This window comes from Apus apus, chromosome 1 (genome assembly GCF_020740795.1).
Source record: "Apus apus isolate bApuApu2 chromosome 1, bApuApu2.pri.cur, whole genome shotgun sequence".
NCBI classification, from domain to species: Eukaryota; Metazoa; Chordata; class Aves; order Apodiformes; family Apodidae; genus Apus; species Apus apus.
This window is the reverse complement of record NC_067282.1, coordinates 23,790,452-23,813,595: the sequence shown is the minus strand read 5'-3', so window position 1 is coordinate 23,813,595 and position 23,144 is coordinate 23,790,452. Positions and strand designations below refer to the sequence as shown.

Here is a 23,144-nt window from a genome sequence, read left to right as displayed (position 1 = left end):
CTCTCCTGTCACCCCTCCATTCCCCCTCTGCGGCTGGGCTGGGGGCCGGGCAGTCCGGCCGGGCCGTGTTTCGCTGTCACCGCGGCCGCCTGGCACCCGGGACCCACGGAGCATCTGCCGCCCGAGCCCGTGCCGGGCGCGCAGGCGAGCGGCTTTCCACATGTGCTCCCGGGGCCTCCCGATTGGCGTGCTCCGCACAGGGGGCCGGTCCTTCGAGCCCGCTCCCGTGCCTGTGACAGATGATATTTTTATGCAAGAAAACAAAAGCAGGATATCTGATGGACTGCTTTATCTTTCCAGACAGCTTGAAGCTACAGCTGCAAAGTAAGAAGTTAGACTTCCAAACTGTGAGTGGAATTTAAACATCAGTTTTTAAACGCCTGCTTTTTTCTTTTTTCTTTTTTTTTCTTATGTGCAACCTTGCATGAAGTACATCTATCTGCTTAATAACTTTTCATTATCAAGCAAGCTGTTGTGAAGTCTTGCAAGATGACATAACGATCGGGTTAGGGAACTTCACGAAGCCTTAGCTGCATTTGCAGCTGGGCTAGCAAATGTGTCCTGAGGAGGAGGAGGAGGATGCTCTTCTCAGTAAATGCAATTAGTCTAGCTGGAAATGGTTTCACATTATCTTTCCCACTGGAAAATGTGTTTGAGCAGAACTAGTTGTGCTGAGGGACAATCTCCTGGGAGTTATCAGCAAATGTCAGGCTGGTCTGTGTGTCTTTGTCAGGGGTGTCATTTGATGTTTGCTTGTGTATGGAGAGGGGTTAGGTTAAAGCCTGCAGTTACCATTACGTGGCACTGCACTCGCTAGATGAAAAATCTGTTGGTACCAGGTGTCAGCAACCTGGCCGATTAATGATGATTGCCAGAAATTAGTTTAAGATAATATTGTCCACTATGATGCCAATGTATAGAAATAATTTATCAGATACATGCATTTACTAGTGCATACACACACTTACTAGTGCACAGGATCATTCCTGTAGCTGAAACATTAATGACCTGCTCGTTCCTAAACATGTTTGAATAGGAAAAATGAAACGGTTTTCTGTGGCAGAACTCTAGAGGCTGATAGTCAGGTCAGGACTCCAATCCTGAGCAGGCAGTTTGCAATTCCAGGCTTGTGATATTTTTCACTTTCCTATGAGAACCGTCCAGTATGGTCTAGGATGATCTCTGTCATTCCTAAAGTGTTATTTTATATACATTCTTGAGTGAAAAGAGTTGCATGCTGCAACTTTTGTTGATTCACTCATATGTTAGTAAAAGCTGAGAGACATCCTCTAAAAAAAAAAAAATATTTAAAATCCTGTCTGGATTGTTGCACATCTCTCTAGCTACCCAAAACAATTCAATACCCTTATTTTCCTTAGAAAGCAAGGAACTTCATGCTTCTGTGTCTTGGCACAGTTTATACTCCTGGTGGACCCAGCTGAAATCCAAAGGGGATATTAAAAGAAAAATCAGTGGCTTGTTACTGCTAACTAGGTATGGTAGAAATCCCACCCCTGGTGGATCCACCACCACACATTCTCCATTTGGGCAGATGCAGCTCATGCAACAACACCAACAGCATCCAGATGAGGTGGGGGCTTACAAGTGCCTTTCTGCCAAATTAGAGCGCATAGCATGGGATGTGTACACACCTTCTGCAGCTGCCAATGAGAAAATGCAGTCCATTGCCTTGTACCAAGTAAATGTCAGTATTTCTTTACCAAATGAACTGCTAGAGTAGATCTGTACCATTTTGCTACTTTTGCATCATTGGTTGCAGAGTTTTTGTTCTAGGACTGGGATCTCTAACTCAGATTTACAGCATCATCAAGCCATGACCTGAGTGAATCTGAACTTACTGAAAATAAAACAGTAATGATATTTTTCCCTTACCTTCATTCCTTTCCTCTGTCTTTTGTTGGTCACTTCAACAGGGACATCCCAGATTTGTCCAGCAGAGCAAAACACGGAGTTTTTCCCAAAGCCATATTGGGCACAGACGGAAAAATGCTCCCACAGAGAAAAACCATGAAACTCAATATATTTGAGCCAGAGGCCTGCTTAATGGATGTGGAGGAGATCCTAAATAGAAGACATCTTAAGCCCTACTTCTAATAAATGTATAATGAATAAGTGTTCCATGTTGAACAAATTGCAGTATTTTTATTTCAATAATGTTAAAATCAATCTATTTTCTTTCTCTTTTCTAAAATAGAAAAAGAGTATTAAAATTATATCTAGGCACATACAGAAATGCTTTTCAGTGGCCTGTCTTTTAAATGCTGATAAAGTCCTTAAACTAAATGGCCTCTGTATTCCTTTGAATGTAAAATTTTTCCTCTTTCTGTAATGTACTCTAGTTCTTGTTCCCTTAATTTGGCAGTCTTTACTTTATTAGATATTGCTACCTAGATAGAATGGGCCAGATTCTCAGCTAGGCAAGCATGGATAAAGAATAACTTCATTGAAGTCGATATCATGACCCTGGAGCTGTTCTGGTGTGACTGGAGTTGGAATGTGGCTCCATAAATGCAGCTGCCTCCCCTGCCAGGCTGGACGAGGAGGTAAATGAAGGGTTACTGCAGTTGTCCAGGATGGTTGTGGTCCTACAAACTTCCATTTGTGCTTCCACTTGCAGCTTCTCCCAAAATAAAAGACTGAACAGCACAATCTCACTTCTATTCCACCAGCTTCAGTTATGCTGCTTCAAACTGTGCATGGTTTTGCAGACAGGTGCTGAATCTAACTACTTGCTGTCAAATGTTCTCTAACCCTTTGACGTAAACCTCAAACAACGAAGTGAACATGTTACTCTCTTTCCTTTCATTCTGTTCAGAAAGATTTTAGGGTTTCCTTGGCAACTTTGGGGTTTATGTTGTTCTTTGGCTTCTTGCTGTGAAAATGCTGGTCCTTGTGATACTCTGGGACCTCCTGGAAGCTGCTTCCCCATTCCTAGAGAAAGTTCTGTTTCCGCCTCTGTTTTGTGATGATAACCACACTGTTCCCATGGCCACCAACCCAGCAAAATAACTCCCAGGTCTTTGTCACTGAGAGACTAATGGGATTATTTTGTACTATAGGTGGGGCTTCCTTATGACTGCTTTGATTTCCCTGTTCTGCATGCTAGGATAGTCCAGAGCTGCTGGTCTACAGAGAGGAGATTTTGTGTGGCTATCTGCACACTCTGCCCTATGTCCTGAAATTCATCCCAAAGGCATAAGCTGTCCATGTTTCAGATGGGAAAGCCAGCTCATGCTATTGCTGGTCAGAAATATCTGGTTCATGCCTCCCTTGCTGCAGCTGAATAACTGAATTCTGTGATAATTTTACCAATAGCAATTAATCTCTGCTCGTTGGAAATGCCAAAGCTACAAAAGGATCTTAAGGAGAGGACTCCACATAAGCTGTGGGGCGAGGCTGGTTTCCTGGTTACACCAACTGGTAACAAAAACATGGCCTGTTCAGATTTTAAGGAGTTTGTTACAAGTGATACCTGCTGCATGGATTTCCCCAGATGCTCAAGTCTCTAAACATTCAGCATCACCAAGGAAAAAAACCACCAAAAAAGCCAAAAGGCAGGAGTGTGCCTGTTCTTCTTTGGTGCTTCACAAGTTCCTAGAATGAAGTGTGCTCATATCTACCACTGAAGTGGGGATTAGATGAAGCTAAGGCTAAACTGAACTGTAGCTAAAATAGTTTCTTTTGAAGTACTTTTTATCATTACTCAGATATTTTTGTGCTATGTGGGCATGTTCTCAACGACAGCACTCTGTTAGTCCAAAACAACTAACTTCTGTCTGTATGGGCACAAGATTACAAGATTTACACAAAATATTCATATGATATATGCAGCCTAATAACAAAGATTTATAATATTTTATCAAAACTTTAAAGTTTTACAAAATCTTACCTTTTATAAGTATTTAATGTTCTGCTGCACCTAGTGTTTATGACAAGAATATATCACAGGCTGTTATTTTGGAATAAGAAGTTCCTCTAGGAAATTAGAAAAATGTGCCTGATACTATTATTTTTAAAATTAATATTCTGCTTCCGCATATTTGTGAGATGGGGATATTTATTGTGCAATTAGTCAATCAGGGTTATGAAAGGGATCAAGCAGAAGAAGAGAAGCAATGGCTTAGCACATGCAAAAGACTCCGCAAATTCAAGGAGGTTTGTGGACCTAAGAGATAACACCTTGGCTGCAATACTGCTAATATCACTGTTTTTCCAGGCCTGAGAAGTATCACACTGTAATCTCAAAAAATCTTTGTGAAATTGGGCTCTTTGAGTCACCTGAGAGAAGCTGTCCAGAAGAAATGTGTGAAAGGAAGGGAGTTACAGGGCAAAGGAAAGCACTGAAAAAACAGACTCACGCTAATGCTACACAAATGCTTCTTGAAACTGAAAATAAGAAAGGACAAGAGCTGGCAAGGGGAAAGATGAGGGTATGAGTAAGAGTCATGTACCTCTGATGTTGTTTTTTACCCTTTGTGCTGTGTGTATCATGCCTTAGGGCGAATGAATACTATGTTTTGAAGACAAATTAAGTTACCTTAATTAATGCATAATGCATTGTTTTGAAGACAAATTCAATTACCTTAATTAAATTGCTGGTTGTGCATTCTCAGGGGAAAAAGGGGAAAAGAAAAAAAAAAAAAGGTGTATCCGTGTGTCAAAGGTAGATTTATTGTTTGGGTTTACACACTTGTAAGGGGGATGTGTGGGACAGGAGGGAGGTACACAGCTGAGCAACGCAGATCACAAGCTCTCTAGCTCTCTTCAGAAACATTAGAGGAATCCCAAACACAGGTAAACCCAAAACCTTTACAACCACAACTGGATTTTTTGACATTTAAACCCCAGCTGTTTCAGTGCCACCGTATTGTGTCCTGAAATCACAGCAGTGTGAATGGTTTATCTGGCTATCCCAAAATACCCTACCTTTTTAAAAAGTTCATGTATCATACAGAACCAGCAACTGCTATGGTTTAAGTTATGTCTGTCCCTATATGAATAAAGGGCTAAGAGCCCTTTCCCTGGCATATTATTATGGTGACACAAATGGATAAATTACGTGTATTTTAAAGAAGGGGCATTTAATGTTGTGAGCAAACCAGTGGGAATAGCTGCTAATATTTCGGAGTTTAGCCAAAGAAAAAAAGTCTGAAAATATTTTTGGATAGTGTGTGTCATAATTGCAAGCTGAAACTTCAAAAATTCCAGTCCTTATCTTTATTCCTTGTTATATATCTCTATACCTTTCTGCCTTTACACTGACCTTCATGTCTTCATACCGATCTTTATTAACCAGCATAATTTCAGCCCCACCTAATTAAAACACTGATTATTGGAAACAAATGTAGATTCACCTTTTGAGCAAGGTAGGACTCTAGCCTTGATATTAACCAAGAAGATGTATCTCAAAAGAAAATCCAAGCAACTGAAATGGAAAATAATTAAAGGCAACCTAAACATTAATGATTTTTAACCACTTTGTGAAATTTGTAATGAGTGGTTGGAGCAGATGCCAGTTTTGGGCTAAGCAGCCTTGCAACTTCCCTAAACCTAATGGGAACAGAAATAATATATAATTAGGGTGCCCTCAAACACTCCATAAACTCTTCTGAGAACTCCCTCCTGTGTAGTTTCTGCCTTTGAAACAATCTGCACTGAAACACAGCAACAGGAACCGCATGCAGCTTGGGCTGGGGAGGAAAGATAAGGATACCCTGCCCCTTGTTCTATCAAAAGAGCCATATCAGGAAGGAGGACTGTTGCTGTATTTGCTGGAATTTGGCAGAGGTTAAAATTTAAAACACTGCAAAACACCACGAGTGCTGTGATGCCAATATGGGATCTGGATGTCAGTATCAGCATAGCCTGACGTGCCTGAACACAAGCATCAGTGCTAAGGGTGCTTGTGCTGTTGATGTTTTTCACTGTTTAATTGCAATAATACCTAGAGGTTAAGCTCTGCTGTGCCAGCTGCCCATAGTCCGTGGCAGTACACCTACATGGTGTGTGTGCACACCACAGGTTCTGCTTGACTCACAAAAATACACCCACTGCCTCAGCTTTGAGGTGCTTTAGGCAGCCCTGCCTGGCTGCACGGCAGAGGTAGGGGATAACCCTGCCCACTCCCAGGGCTAAATCTGAGGCCTTGCTTGAGCACTGCCTTTTCCAAAGGCCTTTCCACTGCTTCCCTTCAGGGAAGGGAAAATGTTACTCTCTCTGTTGAGACTATGTGGGTGTGAATCCCCGCAGGATGAGCAGTGACAGAACCATGTCCTGCCACGCCAAGTGCTCTCACCCCCTGGAACATGGCACAGGCTGCAGGAGGCACAGCCACTGCTCCCATCCACACCTCTCCTGATTTTAGCAAAAGGGATCCCAGGGGATGCTCCAACACTCATCCTGAAGCAGCTTCTTAGTTTTGGTGGAAAAGCACTGTGTTGTCCCTTGGGCACCACTGTGTTCAGTTACTCCATCACCCCTACAAGGAGCTTAGGCACGAAACTTCAACACCTTAAATTATGCTGCTTAAGATCAGGAGGTGTGATGCCTCAGGTGGGCATCCAAGTCAGGCATGCTAAAACTCACCCAGAATTTCCAAGCAAGTAAGTAAAAATAACATTCCTTCTTATGTTTTTGGCTCTTGCTGTCTCCATCCCAACATGGATTAAACAAACATACAGATGTTAGCAGAAAGGGTTGCCAAAGGGTAGGATGCTTCATGTAGATTATTTGCATGCACAACTCATGTAGTCAGGAGCAGAGATTTCAACTGCTGCCAGCTTGGGGGCCCAGCAGTGAAGCAGATAGGAGCACACCTCTTCCAGGTCCACAGTACAAGCTAGCAGTCTGTCCGTGACACATCAACTCTTCACTGATGCTCTTCGTTGGGGTACAAAGACCTTGCCACATATACACTGTCCCCTTTTAAAATTTTAAAGTAGACTTCCATTTACGTTTCCTCCCAAAACTTAAATTGCCAAATACCCCTGAGAAACATCTCCATGGAATTGAGATGCTGCTCCATACACTTTGCAAATGTAAATTACCTAATCTTGCAGGAGTAATTGACAGAAAAGTAATTTCCCTTTATCATGACAAACAGTATTGCAGTATGAGAGTAATGACTGCAATTTAAGCAGCTATGAATTGTGCATTAGGGAGCTCTACGCCTGCCTGAATATTGCTCACAATGAAATTTAAATTACATTTTTTCTGCATCTAGCTGTTTATAAATAACACTGCAGTTATAACCACAATGGTAATTTTTGTCACCAATTTCTTATTGTCCCTGACAGTAGAAATAAAAGATCTCGTAGCTGATGGTCAGTGCAATAAATAGAGGATAAAATACTCTTTTTTACACTCAGACTTCTCTGGAAATTGGAACAAACCAAAATCCTAGGTCCAACCACAGTTCCCTTAAATCCTAAGCAAAGATTTAGCACCTAGGATCTTTTTTGATAGCAATATTAAATAAATTTGATAGGCAATATTAAAACAAACAAAACAGAAAAAAAAAAAAACCAAACATCAAGCCAAACCAACCAACCAAAAAAAACCACCACCCACTTGAACACAAGGCTCCTTCAACTCTGCCATATAAATTAAGATTTTGATGCAAATTTCTGTCTTTGACCGAACTCTCAGCCTACCTGGCAACCATATTTAGATGCAGAAGAATAAGTAGTGTAATATGTATTGTAAGAACCCTCAAAACCTACTGGATCCTGCACTTGCACAGGTGTGTCGTAAGCTCTACAGGTTTCAGTCTGTTGTAAAGCACTCGCTGCTTGCATCCATGGTGCAACAATCCCCTCTGACTGTGCAGGCATCCCCTGTGCACACTGCTGAGATCCGTTATTTATAGTTCACTTGTGAGACTGTTCTTCCTGTGAATAAGGGATGAATAAGGGACAACCAAGGGACAGTCCTGCTCATGGTTTTGACACGGCTGTTTTTACAGCTCATCAGTGTGACGGAATATGCCAGCAATCCTCTCTTGACCACAACAGATCTTCCTGGTGGGTTGGAGCTCACGGTCTGGTACCCATTCTTTACATCTGTTTTACTATATGTGGACATAAAATCTGTGAGGGCGTTTCTTAACACAGAGCAGGCTGAGCTGCACATGCAGCTGTAGTCACAGCCATCTCCACGCTGCCTTTTATGGGTGAGGTGATCATGGGCTGTCCTTTACCCCATGGACAGTGATGCTGGAGACACAGGAGGTGGAGGCAGCCACATCTGCAGCCGGAATGGGCTAGTCTGCAGAGCTCACCCTCCAGCCCAGGTGTTGTATTTGTATGCCCAACGCCTCCCAGCTTCTTGGAAATGCGTTGTCTGAGGAATGCAGCACTGCCCAGATGGCAGGAGAGGAATGCAATTACATGTTCTCTTTGTATATATTTTCAGTATCTTTTCTAGCTCTATGGTTGTGGCATTGCCCTTTAATTTCTCACTGCTTTTACAGTAGGACTGAGTCCTAAGAGAGGGATTCAAAGAGGACAAGGAGTGTGTTAAGGCAGCGGATGGGGTTGGTAATGTAGAAATGGGAGATGACATCAAGAAATGCAAAGCAGACACAGCCATTGCTGTGTGATGTGTGTTGGCTCAATTACATGGAAATTACCATCTATTACACTTTAATAAACCAGGCAAAAATAATCATAGATAGCAATAAACTAGCTTGAGTGTAAATACAAGCTCTGCTGCATGCTGCTGTGTGATAGTGGGATAATTTGCTGATGTAAAGAACTTTTTTTCTGCAGCTTGTGAGTTAGCTAACATAGTTGTGTGTGCAAGACATTTAAAACCCCTGGTTTTCTAATGGCACTCACAGGAAAGGAGCAAAACATCTAAAAGATCAGCAAAAAAAAAAAGACTGGCTGAAATAGCAACAGAGGCAAATTAATTGCTTTATGCATGCAGGACTCTTCTGTATGGGTTTTTTTGCAAGCATCCCTCACACTGTTTTCTGTTCCTTTGACCATTTCTTACCACTCTGCAATCTAAGAGAGATACGAATATCACAACTGTCTAATGCCTGTGAAAGAGCAAATGAAATAAACAGCCTAAAGATGCAGGTCCCTATGCTGCCAAAAAACTTAATATCATGATTAATGGAAGATCTAGTTTCATGTGACAGTTGGTAAGAATTTACCTGGAAAAAAAGAAATACTCAATCTGTAAACAAACACCTTGAAACTGATTGTAATTGAAAGCCACTATAGTAGTGCAAATTTGAAACCTTTTAATAGTGGCTAAAATATTTTGTCTTTAACTGAGAACAGCATATTAGCTTCACTCTAAGAATAAATATTTTTAGTCAAGAATTTTTTTATAGAAATCTGTAATGACTCTTGTAATATTTCTGGTATCCATCTACTTACCAAGGACTGACTTTATTAGTTATTTAATCATCTGAAATGCTCTATTACCAAAAGCTCAGGAGAACAATGTCTGTGTCAGGTTCTGCAGCTGTTGGGTTGTGTATTTAATAAACTTTTGTCATTGTAAATTTTCTTCTTTCAATCAATCCCCAGATTAAAGATATAGCCAAACAAAATCTTTTTTGAAGTTGCCTTCACCAAGTTCTTCTCCTCACCTAAGATTTAGATTACCTCAAAGTCTCTGTCAGCAATCTGTGTTCCTCCAAAATGTTTAAAATGTGAGTTTAATGTCACATCCTTGTGTGTATGGTGGCTGATAAGGACTCTGCCTTGACCTCAGCAGAAGCAGGACAGGGAACTCATCCTGCTGTGCCTCTAGAGCCGTGGCATCCACACATGATCTGGTCAGCAATCCTATCTGATGATGAACCTCCAAACTTCCAAGAAATAATGGAAACAAGGCCACATCTGTCCATGGGGATGTAGCTCTGATGTCGGTGCCAGTGATTGAGTTCCAGTTCCTTTCCTCCTTTGTCCATGAGATTGCCTCTGGAGGCAGTCTCAGGCAATCTGGCTGTCCCTGTGCTCTGCCCAGCTCCTTGTCGTTCCTCCAGGAGATGCTAAGGGGGCAGAACTGCAACAGCAAAGTCTCCAGAAGTGTGGCAGGTCTTAGAAAACATGCAAAATATGTTTGAGACCATATGCCTGATTGTCCTGGTAAAGCTCCACCCAAAAGTAAATCCCACATCTCATTTTTTCTGCACGTGAGATGTCTCTGGCCAAGTCAGTCAAGGAGACCAATCTTTGCTAATGATCTTACTTGGCTAACAGTTCTAGGGCTAAATCAGTGTCAACAGCTTGCCAATATATTGAGCCAAGACAGCCAAGAAAAGCCTTCTGAAAAGCCCAAGCCTTGTAAGCCTGTGAAGTGAGGAAACAGAAAACACTGGGATTCTGAACAGGGAGAGTAATTCATGCTAGTCTTCATTTAAAATAGTGAATATTCCAGCTGAAGAATAAAATAGTGAAGCATCTAACTTCTTCCTCTGCCATTCCCTCCATGGCATTCCTTTGCCTTGAGTTCAGCCCCTATCATCTCCTGCTGTTGCTGATCCCAGATTAAGTTAGTCAAAAGGCAGAAAGTATGGGGGGAAATGCTGCTTTTCATTGATCGCTAACCAAGACTGCTTGGTGGGTTTCCCATGCGTTAGGACTCCAGGGACAAGAGATTTGGCTTGGCTGGGGAAGGTTCTGCAGCTGCCTGGAGGTGGAAAAACAAAACAATGTTTTTATTTTTAAGTTGTTAGTGAGAGATTAGCGTGGGTCTCTCCAGCTGGAAAGACAAAGGGCAAATGGAGGTCAGGGCTATTACACTGATTCAACAGATGTCTCCTAGCCTTCCTGGAGATGAAGGTAATGAGAGCAAATAGTCCCTAGCCCTGCCCATAGTGAAGACTTTCTATGTTAGGAGGACTTTTCTTTGCAGTACAGTGACTGTACTGACAGTCTGATGGCTTCACAGACCCACCTCGCTCCAAACTTAGCAGCACTGAAGGCTGGGGTGATGAGATGGCAACAAAAAGTAACAGGTAGAAGTAGAAGCAGAAAGAAGTAGGAACAAAAGTCCACATTCATTTAATTATTGTCAGATGTGCATGAGATGCAGGGCACCGTAAAAGAAGTAGTTCAAGGAAGGATTTTGAAGATAAGTTTACTGTTAGATGTATTAAAAAATAAAAATTAACTATATTTTAAAATTTTATTATATTTAAATGTTTATTTAAAGTTTACCAGGCTAACTTCACATGTGAGTGTAAGGAAAGAAAGAAGGATAGATGATAGCCTGCAAGCTGAATGTGCTGCTGTTAGCTGGGCAAAGTGAGGAAGAGTCAGTCTTGCAAGCTGCAAGATTTGATAGAAAAAGTGAACTCAAAGGGACGTTACAGGTAGGATCACAAATAATTGTCTGTGGGGAGAATGAGAGAGGATGACAAGTTGGTCTTCTGAAACCAGGATGCAAAGAACTTTGTTTTGTATGGATTTAAATGAGGTAGTTCAAAGGGTGTCTGAATATTTCAATGAGGATGGGATGCTGGCCTAACATTACCAGGATTTGGCCCTTATAGACTAAAATAGTCAGCCTAGAAAGAGGACTCCTTTGGTGTTGCCTTGGAAGGGAGGACCATTTTAGTGATGCTTCTGTTGCATTGCCATTGCAGCAGTAAAATGAAGGACACAACTGCCCAAGCAACATCTTAGTGGCATTGCATCTAACATTAAGCGTGGCAGTAGCCCACTTCCATCATATTGAAGGGCAGTCCAAAGTGTATTAATTGCTTTCTTTAGCAAGACTGGTGTGCCTTTTGCTTTCAGGTAGTGTCCAGCCTTCTCAAGCCTGGTTCCTGAACATTCTCAAAGCTTCTACTTTCTGTCCAGTCTTCCAGTTGCTTGAGCACTTTTTGTCCTTTTCTTCCTCTGGATTATTTTCTATGCTGGCCTTCCTCTCTCTGTGCCTAATTCATGCATGTATCATGTGGACTATGGCATATTCTCAGAATTCAAATTCTTCTTTAAATCACTTTACTACTGGGTAGCTCTCCCAGGAAAACTGCCTCTTGCACTGTTGTCTGTCTCATTTATCCCAGAGCACATCCTCGCCCAGGTTCAAGCACATCTGTTTCACATCTCCTTTATTTCATGTCACTTAGAATCATAGAATCATAGAATCCTAGGGGTTGGAAGGGACCTTGAAAGATCATCTAGTCCAACCCCCCTGCCAGAGCAGGGTCACCTAGAGCACATCACACAGGAAGGCGTCCAGGCGGGTTTTGAATGTCTCCAGCGAAGGAGACTCCACAACCTCTCTGGGCAGCCTGTTCCAGTGCTCTGTCACTCTTACAGTAAAAAAATTTTTCCTGATATTCATCTTAAACCTCCTATGCTCCAACTTGTATCCATTACCCCTTGTCCTATCACTGGTCTTCACTGAAAAAAGCTTAACTCCATCGTCTTGACACTCACCCTTTACATATTTGTAAACATTGATGAGGTCACCTCTCAGTCTCCTTTTCTCCAAACTAAAGAGACCCAGCTCCCTCAGCCTTTCCTCATAAGGGAGATGTTCCACTCCCTTAATCATCTTTGTGGCTCTGCGTTGGACTCTTTCAAGCACTTCCCTGTCCTTCTTGAACTGAGGGGCCCAGAACTGGACACAATATTCCAGATGTGGCCTCACCAATGCAGAATAGAGGGGGAGGAGAACCTCTCTTGACCTACTAACCACACCCTTTCTAATACACCCCAGGATGCCATTGGCCTTCTTAGCCACAAGGGCACACTGCTGGCTCATGGTCATCCTCCTGTCTACCATGACCCCCAGGTCCCTTTCACCTACACTGCTCTCCAGCAGGTCAGCCCCCAACCTGTACTGGTGCATGGCGTTTTTCTTCCCCAAATGCAAAACTCTACACTTGCTCTTGTTAAACTTCATCAGGTTTTTCCCCGCCCAAGTCTCCAGCCTGTCTAAGTCTCTCTGAATGGCAGCACAGCCTTCTGGTGTGTCAGCCACTCCTCCCAGCTTGGTGTCATCAGCAAACTTGCTGAGGGTACATTCTGTGCCCTCATCCAGGTCGTTGATGAAGATATTGAACAACACCGGTCCCAGTACCGACCCCTGAGGGACTCCACTAGTCACAGGCCTCCAACTAGATTTTGCCCCATTGACTACAACTCTCTGACTTCTTCCTTTCAACCAGTTCTTGATCCACCTCACTGCCTGATCATCAAACCCATACTTGATCAACTTATCTACAAGGATGCTGTGGGAGACGGTGTCAAATGCTTTACTGAAATCAAGATAGACCACATCAACCGCTCTACCATCATCTATCCACCTAGTAATTTCCTCATAGAAGGCTATGAGGTTAGTCAAACATGACTTACCCTTGGTAAAACCATGTTGACTGCTCTTGATGACCCCCATCTCCTTGATATGTCTAGAGATAGTGCCAAGGACAAGTTGTTCCATTACCTTTCCAGGGATGGAGGTGAGGCTGACCGGTCTATAGTTACCCGGGTCCTCCTTCTTGCCCTTCTTGTAGACTGGAGTGACATTTGCTATCCTCCAGTCCTCAGGCACCTCTCCTGTTACCCATGACTTACCGAAGATGATGGAGAGTGGACTAGCAATGACCTCCGCCAGCTCCCTCAGCACCCTTGGATGCATTTCATCCGGACCCATCGATTTATGGATGTCCAGATTATGCAACTGATCCCTAACCCAATCCTCATCTACTATGTCCTCAGCCCTTTCCAATTTTCTCCTTCCTGCTCCATTATTTTAATTCTCTGTGTTCATCTGATTTACACTGTCAGCCCTGCCAAAGCTACTTGGCCCAATTCTCATCCTAATCATGGAGATTTACTCCACAAAGATGGAGTAACAGGAGTTATTCCGATATTCTTATACACTAGGATTTATATCTGGGACTGATTCCTTTCTTTCAATAGCATGTATGATTTTGGCAATGTAATTCAATAATAACCTGCTTTCATTTAGAGTACTCAATACCAAATATAAAATGTTTAGAAGAGGAATTCAGAAAAAAAAAACCCTGCTTATAGTAATTATCTGTCTAACAAACAATGTCATCCAGCAATAAAGAACCTCCTGACAAGACACTCAAAACTGGGTATAAGATGGTATTCCGTGTTGGGTAAGCCATCAAACCCATGTGCCAGATAGGCTAGCCTTCAGCAGCCTATAGCAGGGAAACCTTTAAAAACTAAATTTCTTTTGAAACATTTACAACTCTTTTGAAGCTTCTAATCTCAAGAATAAGGATGAGACTGGTCATTAGTACCTGGAAGATGCAAAGCTACAGGGAGGAATAGCATAAATCCTTCAGTTGATCAAGAACAAAATATTTTTCCATTAAATACATTAAATGCATCTTGAACCTTCCTTGGTGCTTTTCATCTGATAGCTCACTGAAGCTACATTTTCTCAAAGCATCACATTTTGGCTGAAAACACTGTGTGGCTTCTTGCCAGATAAAATGATTCAAAGATATTTGTATGCTTACTTGACTTGCTCTGAATGGTCAGAACTGCTGAGTTCTGTACTGTCAGCTCCTTACATTCCTGCAGCAAATTCCTTCCTGTTATGCACCAGGTCTCCCAAACTCCTTGCCTCTGCAGGTTAGGGGACACTGAAAAAATGTATTAATCTAGAGTGTGATGACAGCTTTTGCAAAGCATATTGTTGACTGGTGCAGATTTGAGCAACAATGGGTCCGGCGGGGAATTCAGCCCTTGTGCCTGGAGGCTGCCCAGGAGTGCCTGACAGGGAGGCAGTTCCCAGCCATCGATGCCTTGTCTGCATCTGAGCTGACTCATAGGTGGGAGGGATAGTCTCCAGAGCTGCTGAAATCCTCTGTGTGAGATATCCACACATCTTTCTTCCACAGGGAAGAGGAGAAAAAGAGGAGATACGAGTAAGCGTGTGTAGACCTCCTCTACGACTGCCTGAAAGGAGGTCATAGTGAGGTGGGTGTTGGCCTCTGATCCCATGTAAATGAGAGAGTGGTCAGGCACTGAAACAGCCTGCCCAGGGAGCTGGTTGAGTCACCATCCTTGGAAGTATTCAAGAAACATGTAGATGTGGCACTTCAGGGCATGCTCTAGTGGCTGAAGTTGTGGCTTTTTTTGTGGGTGCATTTTTTGTTGTTGATGGTTGGACTCTGTGATCTCAGGGGCCCTTTCTAACCATGATTCTATGATTCTGTTCTGTGAATCTATGAAAGGGCAAAGAAATGCATTTGCTGAAGCTTGGTTGCCTGCTTGGTGCCATTGGTGCAGCCTGGGGAACAGTGCAGCACAGACACCATGGATGGGGAGAACCAGCTGACCATATGAGCACATTTTCTTGCAGGCTGTACCACAGTGACCACCATGGCTTTCTGCTGTGATACATGGCTCAATCCTTTTCCCAGCCACATTGGTGCTGTCGGGAGGTGACATCAGTAAAGGAAATCAGCTGTGAACTGACACAGGTGTAATAACACTGAAGGGTATTACAAATATTTCAAAGCCATTTAGCATCTCCTCTTTTCTCTGTGGAGTCACTTCTTCTGGCCCTTCATGGTCTCCCTGACCTTGCCATATGTCTGTGAGCTGCTGACACTTCAACAGTGAGTTATGACAGAAGTTATGGATCTGCGCAGTCCTGTTTTATGATGATGATTTATCATTTGTATTGCAGTCATGCCTAGAGGCCTCCAGGAAGATCAGGGCCTCCGTGCTAGTCACTGTATAAACATGTATTAAGGTACAGTCCTGCACTGAAAAGATCACAAACACAAGGTGGGAGGAGGAAGAGAAACCCAGAGATGTGAAATGCATTCCCTAGGGCAACCCGAGGATGAGCACCAGGCAGGGAGCAGCAGTGCTCAGTCCCTGGACTCCTGTCTGCCCTATTCTGCACTAAGCTCCACTCTCTGCAGTTCTCCCATCCTCATCCTCCTCTCCAGGGGCTGTGAAGGGGACAACACGGTTCTCAGCCCATGGCCTGTCATCAGGCACATCTCTGCCTCCTCCTGCAGGTGCTGCCGGTGCACTGGTACCTGTGCAGATCATTCCTTCTGTGGCACTTCCAAAATAATTTTGGTTTTCTTCCTTTTGTAATTGTTACTTCACTCAGCATTAAGACCAGAGCAGTTCTCTACATATAAAAATGCAGTTTCCAGAACTTAACCTGAAAGCTGGGTATGTGGACTAGCACCAGCCCTGTGTTAATATGAATTATACATTGAATATTGCTTCGAAAACATTGTGAGCTAACTCTCCTGGAGTTCAAAACCCTATAAAGGAAAGGAAAATGAGATGTAGGTTTTGCCTGAAGATTTTCAAATAGGAAAAAGGCGGACTGCACTGTGAAAATACTTGGTTATGCCCCAGGGAAAGAGGGAAATAAAAATACTGACAGAGCTGCTCTGCCTCTCCCTGCTGGCTGGAATACCAGTATAGCACCCAAGAGTAGGCAGACATGCTGAGGCGATATTAGGGTGTCAGGTAGGTAGCAAATTGCAGGGCCTCAGTGGGCTGGGAGGGATTACAGGAGACCCTCTGATGCTGGCTAGACTCCAAGGCCTGCTAGAAGAAGCAGAAGATGCTGCTGCCAAAGAACCTGGAAAGCATGAGCTTCATCTAAGGGCAATGAAAACTATATCATAGAATCATAGAATCGTAGAACCATTCAGGTTGGAAAAGACCCTTGGGATCACTGAATCTAACCATCATCCCTACTCTACAAAGTTCTCCCATAAACCACATCCACCAACACCACATCCAAACAACTCTTAAACACATCCAGGGATGGTGACTCAACCACCTCCCTGGGCAACCTATCCCAGTGTCTAACCACTCTTTCTGTGAAAAAATTTCTCCTAATGTCCAGTCTAAACCTCCCCTGTTGCAGCTTGAAGCCATTCCCTCTTGTTCTGTCACTAATTACCCGTGAAAAGAGACCAGCACCAACCTCTCTACAATGACCTTTCAGGTAGTTGTAGAGACTGATGAGGTCTCCCCTCAGCCTCCTCTTCCTCAAACTAAACATTCCAAGCTCCTTCAAGCATTCTTCATAAGATTGATTCTCTAGGCCCTTCACCAGCTTCGTTGCCCTCCTCTGTACTCGCTCCAGCACCTCGATATCTCTCTGGAATTGAGGTGCCCAAAACCGGACACAATACTCCAGGTGTGGCCTCATCAGTGCTGAGGACAGGGGGACAATCACCTCTCTTCTTCTGCTGGTCACACTATCTCTAATACAAGCCAGGATGCCATTGGCTTTCCTGGCCACCTGGGCACACTGCTGGCTCATATTCAGCCACTTGTCTATTAGAACCCCCAGGTCCTTTTCTGCCAGTCACTTTCCAGCCACACTTCCCCAAGCCTGGAGTGTTGCCTGGGGTTGTTGTGGCCCAAGTGCAGGACCCGGCACTTGGCCTTGTTGAAGCCCAGACCATGAACATCAGCCCAACAATCTAATTATCCAAGTCTCTCTGTAGAGCCTCCCTACCCTCATGCAGATCAACACTCCCGCCTAGCTTGGTGTCATCTGCAGACTTACTGATGATACACTCTGTGTCCTTATCAAGATCATCAAGAAAGATGTTAAACAGAAACGGTCCCAACACTGAGCCCTGAGGAACACCACTTGTGACTGGCCCCAGCTGGATGTGACTCCATTGACCACCACTCTTTGGGCCCAACTGTCCAGCCAGTGCTTGATCCAACAGATCATATGCTCATCCAGGCCATGAGCAGCCAGTTTTTTTTACGAGAGTTCTATGGGGAACCGTGTCAAATGCTTTTTGGAGGTCCAGATAGACAATATCCACAGCCTTTCCTTCATCCAATAGTTGGGTCATCAGGTTATAAAAGGAGATCAGGTTCATCAGGCAGGACCTGCCTTTCATAAACCCATGCTGACTGGGCCTGATCCCCTGGTTATCCTCTATATGTCTTCTAATAACACTCAAGATGATCTGCTCCATGACCTTCCCTGGTACCGAGGTCAGACTGACAGGTCTATAGTTTCCTGGATCCTCCTTTCTACCTTTGTTATAGATGGGTGTTACATTTGCTACCCATGCCACTATTATGCCAGCAAGGATGCTGTCAGAGCCATGGGGGGGCCAGCCTGCCCTTCAGAGAGCCTCTGTAAGGAGAAGCTCACCAGAGAATGACCTGACTTTTATCTCCAGGTAAATATTCAGTCTGTCTTGCAACACCTGAGCTGTCTTTTGGTGTTTTCATGCCAGAAAGTGCTTACTCCAGCTAAAGCAAATACCTCCTCCGTTAGCTTAATATTAACACTGCAACTGTGGCAGGTGGGGCCAGGCAGGCGTTTCTTATCTACTCAATCTTCAGTGTACTTCAGGACGACAGCAAAGAGCTGAATCACAAATACATCCAGGAGTGTTTGCAAAATGTAGTAATTCCTCCTTTCTACTCAGAGCCAGGGAGTGTCCAGACTTCCCAGCCCCACCTGGGTCTTTCCCACATTTGCTCTACCAGTTGCTTGGTGTGTTTTTCTTGACTCTTCTTCATAACACAGTTCAGCTGATGCTTCTTATATCTGCATGATATTGCCACCATATAATGCCACAAGGAGTGGAGACCCTCCCTGCAAATGTATTTAAAAGATTTTATGCCACTTGACTCTTTTACATGCGTGTAAGTAAATCACAGAATTGGTTTGGTTGGAAAAGACCTTTAAGATGATCAAGTCCAACTGTTAACCTAGCACTGCCAAGTCTACCACTAAACCAATCAATCTCTGCATTAGGTCCATTCTTCTGGCAAAGCAGTCCACCAGCACCTCATCCCCAATAGGACCTTTGCTGCTACTTGATTCAGAATTTTCCATTAATTCCCTGTTGCCATCCATCAACTTATAAGTTTGAAATGTTCTGCCATTACCTGAGTGAAGCAGTGGTGATTGTTTTCTTCAGCTCCTTGAGAGATGGCTGGTTCCTGAACTGACATTCATTACCAGCACAAGCCTTTTTGATAACTAAAAACAAGTCACAGAGTGTTTTCCATGTTGTGTTGTTTACCCATCACCACCTTCCTTTTTTTTTTCCCTTCCTTTTTTTTAATTCCATCTGTAAATGGACAACAGGGATGGTGCTGGTCACCTTTGCAGTCAGTCCAGCCACTGCCCATGCCTTAGCTGGTATGTCACAAGTGTTACATACTTCACTTACTCTAACAGAGATGCAGCCTTAGCCCAAAATGAACCACCAAATAAGTCTGTTCTCACCAAATAGACTTTTTAATGCTTTGTCTATGTGAGCTAGTTATTGATAATCCCAGCACTTCCAGCTGGTTTTCCTTTCCTGTTGTCATCAGAGATATCAGAGTGATCTAAGTTTCTTCAAGTGCAAGATGCAGAGCAAGTAGGACACAGAATTTTGTGGCACCAGGCTTTGCTACTTCCACTTCTTTAAGGAGCAAATTCATTTCTGATGTGGCATGTGGTCTGTAAAACACCTTAGCAGCAGGTCCCTTCAGGAAACCTGACAGAGCTGAGCTGCCTGTGAGGCTCCCCTTCACTGCTCAGGCACCCTGTCTGCCTTGAGGCCTCTTGGTGTTCCGTGTGGTCAAGGCTGTCACCACCAGCAGCGTGAAGAGGTTTGGGGATCACATTGGCATAATTGATTTTTGTGGAGACATGCCCATGAACAGCTGCTGCACTTCCCCTGGGCTGGTAGAGTTTACCAAACAAATGTCTGCAGGATGCAGCAGCATCTTGCAGACTGGGTCACAAGCATGTTCATTGACTGCAACGGCACTGTTTGTAGGATTAAATATTACACCTGTGAGGTGGAAATGTGTTCTTAAAGCCATAAAGGTAACAACATTGCTCCTAAGTTGTCAAATTACAAGCAGTGTCTATTATAGTTAAATGGCAAAATTACAGTTTTAACAATATGGAGATGTAAATGTAATTGTGTATAACACTGTCTAATCATTAAAATCCATATGAATTTTGCACAGTCAAATTAAACACAAGTGACTACTGCTTGACACCTGAAACATTATCATAATATCATGCCATATGTTTGGCATTTTCGGTTTCTTATATCTGTCACTCTTCATTCTTGTCAGGTGCTCACAAGACCGTGCCAGATAATATCTGCAATGTTGCCAAAAACGTCTAACAGCTGGTGTAGTACTGGTTAAATACCCCATAATGTTTAAAACTTTAGTGCTCCCATCTATGCATTAGAGAGCTGGTTCTTGGAACAGATGTTGAGCTTTGTTTTTAAATTAATTTCAGCCTGCTTTTGTGTCAGTGGTGTGTTTTCATGCTCCATCATGCTGCTGCTTTCTGTGAGATGAATGGCCTCAACAGCATCATGGCATTGAGAGCCTGAAAACACATACACTGGCATTATAAACTCTTCAGTTAAAAATGCACTCTGCTGTCTGCTTTGGTACCTAACATGGGCTAGGGGGCTGACTTGAGCTGCAAACTTACAGAGACCAGTTCAGACCACCTATTAGCTGAGGCAGTGATAGCTTAAACTTTCCCATGAGCAACCTGATCTAGTGGAAGGTGTCCCTGCCCATGCAGGGGCATTGGATCTAGATGATCTTTAAGGTCCGTTCCAACCCAAACCATCCTACGATTCTATGATGTCCATGTGATTCTCCTTGCAGCACAGAAATGAGCATCTGTTTGATGCCTTTGGCACCACTGGTCACTGGAGTCCCCCTGTGATCCAGAAATAGGTACAGAGGGACCTAGGTGCCCAAATTAGTATCTTGAGGGACCCAAACCACAATGTGGGCTCAAGGCACACGCACTGCATCGGCATGGTTTATGGTTTAGAGTTCTGTCCACAGAAGCTGGGTTGAGGGCAGCAGGGTCCAGGCTTGCAGCTGGAGTGCCGCCCAGGGCCCTAAACCCCCCTTCATCTTGCAGGGTTTGAGGCTACTGATGAAGGACTGGGAGCAGGAGACACATTTCTGACTCTGTAAATACCCTTTAAAACAGTGAATAACTAAACAGTGAATTCTCCAACATCTTTTCTATGGAAATCAGTGTGAACTCTGAATGTGCTGAAATCTATGTAGTTGGGTGGTTTACATTTTAAGATTTATCGTGAGCCAGGCACATAAACACCAATGAATTAAGCAAACATCCAATGTAATAAACAATCTGATTTTAAGGTTTTCATATACAGCTCCCCTGGGACTGTGAGTTTAAAAGGTTAATTTACACCTTCGGAAAAGAAGACTCCTTGCTTTTTTATTTTGCTCTTCTTTCCCAGGACATAGAGAGTTATCTTACCTTTTGCTCCTTCAGATTCACTTCCAAATCATGTCCCTACCCAGCTGAAACACTGGGTTGAATTTTGAGACACTGTGATGGAGGACATTTGTTGAGAAGCTGCTAAGACATCCTTCTGTACCCAGATGGCTTTGTAGGGACAAAAATGGGGAGAGAGGAGTGCTGAAGAGAGGAGACCTCTGCCCCTCCAGAACTGGGTAATTTGATCCTGCATTGCCTCATGTAGGCAATGACATAATTTATGTCCTTTTTATACAGAGACATTTTAATTTGTGCTGCCTTGTGGCATAGGACACCCTTTCTGAACTGGGAATCAATTCCCTGTTTCAGCTGCCATACAGGCACATGACAAAAAGGTGACAGATGCTTGAATAAGCTTCCCATCCAACACAAGCCAAGAAACAGAGGTATGGACAGGTGAAGAGTGCAAGTAAGTATATAGGTACATGCTAGAGGCAGTATTCTTAGCATGCCATCACAAGTGGCAGGCTGTACACTAACTTTTCCCATGTGGGATGCAGAAACATTGGATATTCAGACTGTGGCTTGTGCCTCTTGTTTCCCTCTTCTCTGTCTATCACACACAGAATCACCAAGGCTGGAAAAGACCTTCAAGATCATCAAGTCCAGCCTATGACCAACACCACCACATGAGCTAGACCATGGCACTAGGTGCCACATCCAGCCTTTCCTTGAACACATCCAGGAAAGGTGCCTCCACCACTTCCCTGGACAGTCCATTCCAATGTCTAATCACCCTCTCCATGAGGAAGTACTTCCCAATATCCAACCTAAATCTCCCCTGGCACAGCATCAGGCCATGCCTTCTCATCCTGTCACTACTTGCCTGGAAAAAGACCCCACCCCCACCTGACTACAACCTCCCTTCAGGTAGTTGAAGAGAGTGATAAGGTCCCTCCTCTTCTCCAGGCTAAACAACCACAGCTCCCTCAGCCTATCCCTGTAAGACTTCCCCTCTAGTCCCTTCACCAGTCTCTTTGCTCTCCTCTGGACCTGCTCCAGCACCTCAATATCCTTCTTGAAGTGAGGGGCCCAGAACTGGACACAGTACTCAAGGCCTCACCATATGCAGTCCAATTCAGATGGAAGAAGTATAGGCAGAAGAGGCATGGGCTGCATATATCAGAAAACAGATTTGCACAGATTTTATTCTTTGCAGATGTTTCCGCCCCTGTACTGCATCCCTGGAAATTATCCATCTTGGATAATGGATGGAATTAGATTATAAACAAGACAAGATGCAATTACTCACTGAGGACGAATTCGATAAACTGGTAAAATGGGACCTGCAGCTGGGCCTGTCAGTGTCTGGTTTGTGTGCAGGAGTCACAGAGGATTTTATCCTTGGCATTAGCTGTAATAGGATAAACATATTTTCTGTTTATTGTAATATAGCCTTTTACCCACATTAAAAATCATTACTGAGCCATCATCTATCACATAACAACCAGTATCACTTATTCCAATATAATGCTATCCATGTGAAGTCCCTAACTTAAAAAAATAAATAAATAAACAAAAACAAACAAAAAAGATGGTTGAAAAATTGGAAAGAAAACCTGAAAATAAGCTATATATTTGATGAGGGGTGAAGAAACTACCTTAGCCCAAAGAACTGCACCCCATTGCTCATATTCAGTACCATGGGATCCAATGCAGGAAGAAACATCAGCCGACTCATTTCTCAGTCCAGGCTTTGCTCTTTTCCTAGTTTGTTCGTAAAGTATAGAAGCAAAAAGGACAAGCTTAAATTGTTTAGGTGTTCAGTACCTCCCTTGAAATGCTTTTCTGTTTCTTTAGGCATGTGGACATTGTTAAAACTCAGGCCATCAGATTAGGTTAAGGTCATG

General features: G+C 43.4%; 1 protein-coding gene across 2 annotated transcripts in view; it reads left to right on the top strand.

Annotated features, from left to right (window-relative positions):
- Window positions 1–255: 255 nt before the first annotated feature.
- Window positions 256–23,144, top strand: part of STARD13 (StAR related lipid transfer domain containing 13) — a 303,125-nt gene continuing 280,236 nt past the window's right edge. The window contains exon 1 of one of the 2 annotated variants that reach the window (XM_051630188.1): window positions 256–324. The gene's annotated coding sequence lies outside the window, so the exon portion shown is untranslated. Of the gene's footprint in view, window positions 348–23,144 lie in introns of both variants that reach the window. The other variant, XM_051630178.1, reaches the window with a different exon arrangement.